Raw genomic sequence first — 12,500 nt, 5'->3', positions numbered from 1 at the left:
TCCTCTTGTGTGGGTACATGAGGCGGTGGCTGTATCTCTTGTGTGGGTACATGAGACGGTGGCTGTATCCTCTTGTGTGGGTACATGGTGGCTGTATCCTCTAGTGTGGGTACATGAGGTGGCTGTATCCTCTAGTGTGGGTACATGAGGTGGCTGATCCTCTTGTGTGGGTACATGGGGTGGCTGTATCCTCTTGTGTGGGTACATGAGGCGGTGGCTGTATCCTCTTGTGTGGGTACATGAGGCGGTAGCTGTATCCTCTTGTGTGGGTACATGAGGCCGTGGCTGTATCCTCTTGTGTGGGTACATGAGGCGGTGGCTGTATCCTCTTGTGTGGGTACATGAGGTGGCTGTATCCTCTTGTGTGGGTACATGAGGCGGTGGCTGTATCCTCTCAGTGGGCACATGAGGCGGTGGCTGTATCCTCTGTGTGGGCATGAGGTGGCTGTATCTGGGTACATGAGGCGGTGGCTGTAGTGTCCAGGCTGGGCACATGAGGCGGTGGCTGTATCCTTGTGGGCAATCCTTGTGTGGGCACATGAGACGGTGTGTATCCTCTTTGTGGGTGACATGAGGTGGCTGTATCCTCTTGTGTGGGTACCTGAGACGGTGGCTGTATCCTTTCGTGGGTACATGAGGCGGTGGCTATCCTCGTGGGTACATGAGGCGGTGGCTGTATCTCTTGAATTATTAAGCAAACCAAAACTACATACATATTTTTGTACTCTAGACAAGTTTGACCCTAATAATGCTAAATATGTCTTTTCAGGTGTTGTCAGAGGGTCTTCAGGTCATAAAGTTCAGCCATGTAAGTACCTTCTGTTAATTGTACAGTATCATATTTATGTAGTTTCATAAATATTTTCAGTTCCAAGGTTCAGAGTCTCTAAGGTTCATCTGCTCCACTTCGGGTTCAGAGTCTCAAGGTTCATCTGCTCAAAGCTATAATTCGGGGTTCAGAGTCTCTAAGTTCATCTGTTCAAAGCTTATCTGTTCAGAGTCTCTAAGGTTCTATCTTCAGTTTTATAACTTCAGGGTTCAGAGTCTCTAAGGTTCATCTGCTCAAAGCTTATAACTTGGGGTTCAGAGTCTCTAAGGTTCATCTGCTCTTATAACTTCGGGGTTCAGAGTCTCTCAGGTTCATCTGCTCAAAGCTTTATAACTTCGGGGTTCAGAGTCTCTAAGGTTCATCTGCTCAAAGCTTTATAACTTCGGGGTTCAGAGTCTCTAAGGTTCATCTGTTCAAAGCTTTATAACTTCGGGGTTCAGAGTCTCTAAGGTTCATCTATTCAAAGCTTTATAACTTCGGGGTTCAGAGTCTCTAAGATTCATCTATTCAAAGCTTTATAACTTCGGGGTTCAGAGTCTCGAAGGTTCATCTGTTCAAAGCTTTATAACTTCGGGGTTCAGAGTCTCTAAGGTTCATCTATTCAAAGCTTTATAACTTCGGGGTTCAGAGTCTCTAAGGTTCATCTATTCAAAGCCTTACTCATAACTGTGGTGTAATAACTTGTGTGTCGTTAATGTGTTGTGGTTGTAGCCAAGTTAAGAGAGGAGCAGCAGGTAGTGGAGGCTGTTCTCCAGTCGTGTGTGGAGGAAAAAATACTGTAAATTCCTCTGAGAATCTTGGTCCTGAGAACTTAACTTAAATGATAGACCGAGATATCTCACCGAGATTATCAAGAATTCTCGTAAGTTAAGAGGCAAAGATTAACCGAGACTCAACCATAACGTAGATCAAATTACACTTAACCGGATAGTGGATAAAATTTAACATGGAATGCCTTTAGAAAGAATTCCTGTCTTATGTTGGCTCATGCGGACTTACAAGCAAAGACCTTGTTTATAAAAGGTCACGCTGCTTTCCTGCCCGGTCACCGCAGTGGGACCTGGAGGGTGGAGGGGAGGGGGTGCTTCACCCAGGGGTAGAAACTCGTTCCTTGTTCCTCCATGGAGAGGTGGAGAATAATATCCTGAACTATTCGTCATTGTTCGCCTCAGATCGCCCTGTTGTACACCCAACTTATCAGCTTTTGGTACTGGTGAAGCTGTTGGTGGGGCAGAGGTTCGGTTTGGTTTAATCTGGTTAGGTTTGGTTTCATCTGGTTAGGTTTGGTTTGGTTTAATCTGGTTAGGTTCGGTTTGGTTTAATCTGGTTAGGTTCGGTTTGGTTTAATCTGGTTAGGTTAGGTTAGGTTTGGTTTAATCTGGTTAGGTTTGGTTTAATGTGGTTAGGTTAGGTTTGGTTTAATGTGGTTAGGTTAGGTTTGGTTTAATGTGGTTAGGTTCGGTTTGGTTTGGTTTAATCTGGTTAGGTTAGGTTTGGTTTAATCTGGTTAGGTTAGGTTTGGTTTAATCTGGTTAGGTTTGGTGTATTTTGGTGATGTTTGGATTAGGTTAGGTTAGGTTAGGTTTGATGAGGTTAGGTTAAGTTCAGCTGCGTAAGGTTACGTTAAGTTAGTCAAGGCTTATGGTTAGGATAGGTTATGTTAAGTTTGCTTAGGTTAAGTTAGGTTAGGTTATTATTTAGTTAAGTTTGGTTAAGTGGGGTCAGGTTTTGGATAGGATACATTAAGTTTGGTTAGGCAATTGTTTGGTTAGGTTATTGTTTGGTTAGGTGAGGTCAAGTTAGGTCAGGTTTATGGATAGGTTAGGTTAAGTTAGGTTAGGTTAGGTTAGGTTAGGCTAGGCTAGGCTAGGCTAGGCTAGGTTAGGTTAGGTTAAGCTATTGTTTGGTTAAGTTAGGTTATGGATAAGTTCGGCTGTTAGATAATTATATTAATAATGAAACGCTACTGAATATTAATATATATATAGTTTATTTAGTGTGTTACTGTAGTCATTCTCCCTCGTACACAAAGGTCGTTATCCTGAATCATCACGACACATGACCTAAGCTGTTGTGTCGCCAGGGATGTTATTACCACAACCAATAAATCAATCAACCAATCAATCAACCAATCAATCCTATGTCTGATCTTTGCCGGTTATTCAGTTGTTATTGTTCGCATGTAACTCAATCCATCGTCCCAGTTGTCTGTTAACTCGGGTCTTCCCCCTCATTGATTTTTTTTTCATTATTTTTATACACAGTTTACAGCTCTATATCTGGTGGAGCTTTTCTTTACTTTTATATATATTTTTTAATGTTTTTGTTTTATTTTTACTTATAGCATTTCCACGCTAAGCTGCCCCGCTCCTCGTCTATAATAGGTAATGTGATACACCACTGTAGTAAGAAGGTGTTATATAGACCAAATGGTGTTTCGGTTCACCTCTTCCGTGTACTAGTTCCTGGTGTCTCTTGGAACAGTTTAATATTATTTCCTCAAATGCCGTAACTCCCCCACTGGTCGGCCCTCCACACACACACTGCAGCCTTCTTTCTTCTCACCTCTCACCCCCTCACCTCTCATATTAACACTTGTCTGTTGGCGTATATGCACCGTATATAAACAGTTTGTCCTTCATAAACAGTGTCGACGAAAACATGTTAAAGTTATCTAATTTACCGAGACTCGCTAGGCTAGATGGTCCCTTATACGGTGATGTCGTGTGTAAACTGGGAAGGATAAATTATTATATTATGAATTAACAGTTTAGTCATCACAGAAGGAAAACAACAAGTTATATGTGATTTTAATTAATTTTTTTGTCGTTAGTGATTGCAGTGTGTGTGTGTGTGTGTGTGTGTGTGTGTGTGTGTGTGTGTGTGTGTGTGTTAGACAATTGGCAAGTAAACATTATTAAATATGAGTAATTTTGATGGATACGTCATGTTAATGTGACCAAGTCCACTGTCTCCGCCACGCCTGTTAGGTAGAAGCCGGGGGGGCAGAGAGACGCAGGGCCGGGTGACATGACTCAAGGGCGTGTTGACATTCCATTACTGTTCCTGTTGTGGGCGTGGCTCAGCAAGACAGTCATTACCGGTATACCACACTTACGGTCACGTGTATACCACACTTACGGTCACGTGTATACCACACTAACGGTCACGTGTATACCACTATCTCAACTAATTCTATATCATCTTGTAGGTTATGTCTATCCTAACCTAACCTAACCTAACCCCTCGATCTCACCCTCAACTAAGTGCCAATCATTGTGTACTCAACTCATTCACTAATTAAAAACCCCAACAAACTACATCTCTTGTCTTCACCTGCTAAACCTAACCTAACCAAACCAATACTTGATCACATCCTCGGACATCACGTCACACTCTGCCCGCAGCCTACAGTATATCATGGTGAGAAAGGCCTTGATGTATGCAAATTTAACTGAACAATTGTCAATGTTAAGCCTTCCCTACCCCCCTACCCTCACCACACTCCAAACAGGGCTTTACCTGGTAAGTCTCACACACACACACCGCTGATGCTTACTAACAGGGCATAACGGAACAGCATCACAACATAAACACAGCATCAATATAGATGAAAACATAAGTAGCTATAGTACCATCAGGAAATAAGAATAGCACAACAAAATAGGGCACAAAAAATAAATAACAACAACAATAACATCATACAACAACAAATAAATAAATAAATAATTCAACAACAACATACAAATAAACAACAACAACAACAACAACAACAACAACAACAACACCAACAACACCAACACCAACAACAAACAACAACAACAACAACAACAACAACAACAACACCAACACCAACAACAACAACAAATAACAACAACAACACTAACACCAAATAACAACACCAAATAAATAACAAATAATAAATAATAAATAAATAATAAATAAATAACAATAATAAATAACACTAACAATAAATATACAACAACAATAAATAAATAACAAATAAATACTAATAAATAAATAATAACAATAATAAATAAGATATACAACAATAAATACAATAATAAATAACAATACTAAATAAATAATAAATAAACAACAATAACAAATAACAACAACAATAACACCAATAAATAATTAAATAACTAACAATAATAATAACAAAATAATAATAAATAAATACAAATAATTAACAATAATTAACACTAACAACAACAATGTAACAACAACAATAAATACTCAACAACAACACTAAATAATAACAATAAATAATAACAATAACACTAACAATTTCAACAACAACACTAACACTAACAACAACAATAACAAATAAATAAATAAATAACACCAACACTAAATAACAACAACAACAACAATCTCAACAATAAATACAATAACAATAACAATAAATAACAATAAATACTCAACAATACCAACACTAACATCAATACTCAACACTAAATACTAACAATAAATAAATAAATAACACTAACACTAACAATAAATAACAATAACAATAATTAACAATACTAATAAATAAATAAATAAATACTAACATAACACTAACAATAAATACTCAACACTAAATACCTAAATAAATACTAACACTAACACTAACAAATAAATAAATAACACTAATAATAACACTAAATACTAAATAATACTAAATAAATAAATAACACTAAATAACAATAATACTAAATAAATAAAATAAATAAATAACACTAACAATAAATAACAAATAACAACACTAACAATAAATAAATAAATAACAACACTAATAACACTAACAATACCAACACTAAATAACAACACTAACAATAATAAATAAATAACACTAACAAATAATAACACTAACAAATAACAATACTAACAAATAATAAATAAATAACAATACTCAATAAATAATAACACTAAATAAATAAATATAACAACAATAACACTAACATAAATAAATAAATAAATAACAACAACAAATAATAATAACAACAATAAATAAATAAATAATTAAATAAATAAATAACACTAAATCAACAAATCACTAAATAAATAAATAACAATAACAACAACAACAACAATAAATAAATAATTAACAACAACAAATACTCAACAACAACAACACTCAACAACAATAAATACATAACAAATAACAACATAACAAATAAATAAATAACAACAAATAACTACCAACAATAAATAATTAACAATAACAAATACTAAATACTAAATAAATACCAATACTAACATAACATAACAATACCAATACTAACAATAATAAATATTCAATACTAACAACAACAACAAATATAATAACAATAAATAAATACTAACACTACTACTCAACACTAACAACAATAACATTTAACACTAAATAACAATACTAAATACTAACATACAATACTAAATAAATACCAACAAATAAATAACACCAATAAATAAATAAATACTAACAACAAATAAATAAATAAATAATAACAACAAATAACAACAAATAACAATACTAACAACAATAACAAATAAATAACACTAACAACATAAATAAATAATTAACATAAATAACAACACTAAATAACAATAAATAAATAATAACAACAAATAAATAACTAACAACAATAACACAAATAAATAATAACAACAACATAATAACACCAACAATCAAATAAATAAATACTAACAGAACATCAAATACTAACAACAACAACAATAACAATAACACTAACAATATAAATAAATAAATAAATAACACTAACAATAAATACACTAAATAATTAACAATAAATACCAATAAATAATAAATAAATAATAAATAAATAAATAAATAACAAATAAATAATCTCAATAAATAAATAAATACTAACAAATAACAATAAATAAATAACAATACTAACAATAAATAAATAAATAAATACAACAATAAATAAATAACAATAACACTAACAACAATAACACTAAATAACAACAAATAAATAAATAAATAACAATAATAAACAATAAATAACAATAATTCAAATAAATAACAACACTAACATAAATAAATAAATACTCTAAATAATACTCAACAACAACAACAACAACACCAACAACAATAAATAAATAAATAAAATAAATAACACCAACAACAACAACAACAAATAAATAACAAATAATCAACAACAACAACAACAATAAATAAATAAATAATTCAACAACAACAACAAATAACAAATAATAACAATAAATAAATAACAAATATCAATAACAATATAATAACAACAACAAATAACAAATAATTAAATAAATAACATAAATAAATAAATAAATAAACAACAAATAACAATAATAACAACAATAAATAAATAAATAAATAACAAATAATAACATTAATAAATAACAACACTAAATAACAATAACAACACTAACAAATAACAACAACAACAATAAATAAATAAATAAATAATAACAACAACAAATACCAACAAATAACAACAATTCAACAACAACAATAAATAAATGTTATCAACAACAACAACAACAACAACAAAATTATTCAACAATAAATAACAATAACATAACAATAAATAATTAAATAAAATAAATAATTAAATAAATAACACTAATAAATAAATAAATAATTAACAATAAATAAATAAATAATAATTAAATAATAAATAACAATAATAAATAAATAAATACTATAATAAATAAATAATAATAACAATAAATAACAATACTAACAATAATACAACAATAATAAATAACAATAATTAATAATAATAATAAATAAATAACAATAATTCAACAATAAATAAATAATAACAACAACAATACTCAATAAATAAATAACACTAACAACAATAAATAAATAAAATAAATAAATAAATAAATACTAACAATAATAACAATGTTAAATAAATACTACAATAAATAAATAATTAAATAACAATAACAACAAATAACAAATAAATAAACAATAAATAAACAATAATTAAATAACAACAATAAATAAATAACAACAACAAATATCATTAACACTAACAACAATAATTAACAACAACAATAACAATAACAACAACACTAACAAATAACAATAATAAATAAATAAATAACAATTAAATAAATAACACTAACAAATAACAACAATAATAATACAATAAATAACAAATAACACTAACACTAACAATAACAAATAAATAAATAACAAATAATTAACAACACAATAAATAAATAAATAAACTAACAATTAATTAACATAATAAATAAATAAATAAATAATAACAACACTAAGAATAACAATAATAAATAAATAACAATAACAATAATATTAAGAATAAATAAATATAAATACTAACAATAATAATAAATAATAATAATTAATAACAATAAATAATAACATTAAATAACACTAACAATAACAATTTAAATAAATAAATAAATAAATAACAATACCAACAACAACATACCAATAATAACACCAATAAATAATTAACAATACTCAACAACAACTACAACAACAAATTTAAATAACAATAACAATAAATAACAATACTAATAACAATAACAATAAATAAATAAATAATAACAATAATAATAACAATAAATATATAAATAACAATAACAATAACATATAATAAATAACATAAATAAATAATTAACAATAATAATAATAATAAATACTAATAATAATTAACAATAAATAATAAATAATAATAACATAATACTAACAATAAATAATAATACTAATACTCAATACAGTAAATAAATAATAAATAATAAATACAAATAAATAACAATAACACAACATAACAATAATAAATAAATAAACTAATAACAAATAATTAACAATAACACTAACAATACTAACAATAAATAACAATAAATAAATATACAAATAACAATAAATAAATAAATAAATAAATAAAATAAAATAACATACAACAACAATAAATAAATAACAAATAACAACAACAATTAACAACAACAACAATATAATTCAACAAATAACAATACTAATAATAATAACAAATAACAACATACAAATAAATAACAATAAATAATAAATAACAATAAATAACACTAATACTAACAACAATAATTAACACTAACATAACAAATTAAATACTAACATAACAAATAACAACAATAATACTAACAATAACATAAATAAATACTAACAATAATTAAATAAATAACAATAATAATAATAAATAAATAATAACAACAAATAAATAAATAACAATAATAAATAACAATAATAAATAAATAACTAATAACACTAACAATAAATAAATAATTAACAACAACAATAACAACAACATACAAACAACAACAATAACAATAAATAAATAACAACAATAACATAACAAATAAATAAATAACAACAATAACAAATAACAACAAATAACACTAACAACATACAACAACAATAACAACAACAACAAATAACAACAATATACAATAAATAAATAAACAAATAACAATAATATAACAAATAACAATAATAACAACAAATAACAATATACAAATAAATAACAATACCAATAAATAATTACTAACATAACATAACAACAAATAACAATAATAAACAATAACACTAACATCAATAATAACACTAACACTAACATCAATAACAACACTAAATAACAAATAATAACAATAACAACACACTCAACAACAATAATAATAATAACAGTATCTAATAAATACTAAATAATTAACAAATAACAAATAACAAATAACACTAACAATAACAATAAATAACAACAACAACACTACTAAATACCAACAACAATAACAATACTCAACAATGTAACATAACAATACTCAATAAATAAATAAATAACAACACTAACAACAATAACAAATACTAGCAACAATAACAAACAACAACAAATAATCAATAACAATAACTAATAACAATAAATAACAACATAAACAACTAATAAATAAATACTAACAATAACAACAACAATAAATAAATACTAACAATACACTAACAATAACACCAATACTAACAACAAATAATCAATAACAATACTAAATAATACTCAACACTAACAATAAATAACAAATAATAAATAACAATAATAACAAATAAATAACAATACTAACAATAATAAATAACAAAATAAATACTCAATATAATAATAACAATACTAACAATAAATAAATAATAAATAAATAAATAATAAATAAATAATTAACAAATAACAATACAAATAAATAACATACAAATAAATAAATAATTAACAATAAATAAATAAATAACAATACTAAATACAATAAATAAATAACACTAACAACAACACTCAAATAAATAACAATTCAATAAATAACAACAATAACAATTCAACAACAAATAACAAATAAATAACAAATAAATAAATAAATAAAATAACATCAATAACAACAACAACAACAAACTAACAACAACAACAAATATACAATAACAATAACAACAAATAAATAACAAATAAATAAATAAATAATAACAATAAATAAATAACAACAATACAATAAATAAATAACAAATAATTCAATAAATAAATAAATAACAATAAATAAATAAATATAACAATAAATAAATAACAAATACTCAACAACAATAAATAAATAAATAAATATACAAATAAATAAATAAATAAATAACAACAACAAATACAACAATACTAAATAAATAAATAACAAATAAATATACAACAAATAATTAACAAATAAATAAATAATAACAAATAACAATAAATAAATAATAAATAAATAACAACAATAACAATTCAATAATAAATAAATATAAAACAACATAAATAAATAAATAACATACAACAACAACAACAACAACAACAAATAAACAACAACAAACAACATAAATAAACAACAACAACAACAACAACAACAATAAATAACAATATACAACAACACTAACAATAACAAATAAATAAATAACATAACACTAAATAACACACAATAACATAAATAATTAAATAAATAACATCATAACAATAACAAATAACAACAACAACAATACTAACAATAAATAACAAATAACAATACAATAGATAAATAAATAATAAAATAAATAAATAAATAATAAATAAATAACAACATAATCAAATAAATAACAAATACTAAATAAACTAATAAAATAAATAAATAAATAAATAAACAACAATAACATACAAATAAATAACACTAACAACAACAACAAACTAACAATATACAACAACAACAATACATAACAATAAATTAACAACAACAACAACAATATCAACAACAAATACAACAAATAACAACAATAACAACAATAAATAACAACAACAATAATAACAACAACATATAACAACACTAACAATAAATAATAAATAACAATAAATAAATAAATATAACAAATAAATAAATAATCAACAACAATTAACAATAATAAATAACAATAAATAATATACAAATAACAACACTAACAAATAAATAATAAATAAATAACACTAACAATAATAATAACTAACAACAACAAATAAATAACACTAACAAATATAACAAATAAATAATAAATAAAGAATAAATATGTAACAATAACAACAATAAATAAATAACAAATAAATAACAATACACAATACCAACAATAAAGCATGTAAATAATTAAATAGCAACAAATAAATAACAACAACAAATAATACCAACAATAACAATAATAAATACTAACAAATAAAGTAACAACAACAACAACAATAAAACATAAATAATAACAACAATAACAATAACAACATAAATAAATAAATAAATAATAAATAAATAAATAACAACAAATGTATAATAAATAAATAATTAAATAAATAATAATTAACAATAAATACTCAACAATAAATAAATAAATATACAAATAACAATAAATAAATAACAATAACAACAATAATAACAATAACAATAAATAAATAAATAACAAATAAATAACAATAACAATAAATAACAATAAATAACAACAATAACAACAATAAATAAATAACTACAAATAAATAACAACAATACTAACAAATAACAATAAATAACAGTAATAACAAATAAAATAAATACTAACAAATAAATAATAACAACACTAACAACAACAACAACATACAACAAATATCACTACAACAAATAATAAATAACATAATTCAACAACAATTAACAATAAAATAACATACTAAATAACATACAACAACAAATACTCAACAACAACAACAACAACAACAACAATAACAACAAATAACAACAACAACAACAACAATAACAACAACAACAACAACAACATAAAACTAACAACTACACCAACAATTAATAACAATAACAAATAAATAAAACAACAACAACAATAAATAAACATACAACAACAACATACAACAACAATAACAACAGTATAACAATGACGCTACAGAAACACACAATCAGGGTCATACAATATACAATAATAGCAGGAAACAATAACAGGCAACAAAACAACTATATAATAACAACAGAAAAACAACAAAGCAATAATAAGATATCAACAACAACAACTACACCACCTCATGAAGAAATGTGCTTGTGTTGTTAGGAGACACTTGTCATCCTTCTGCCTCAGTGTATCGGGAGTAAAACATCTTTTTCTGTGTCCACCCAGGTGCTGTCCCTGTGTCCCTGTGTCCTGTGTCTCCATAATAATGTAACCGAAACCGAAGTAATATCA

The sequence above is a fragment of the Homarus americanus genome, unplaced genomic scaffold (assembly GCF_018991925.1).
Source record: "Homarus americanus isolate GMGI-L3 unplaced genomic scaffold, GMGI_Hamer_2.0 scaffold1075, whole genome shotgun sequence".
NCBI classification, from domain to species: domain Eukaryota; kingdom Metazoa; phylum Arthropoda; class Malacostraca; order Decapoda; family Nephropidae; genus Homarus; species Homarus americanus.
This window is presented reverse-complemented; position numbering follows the sequence as displayed.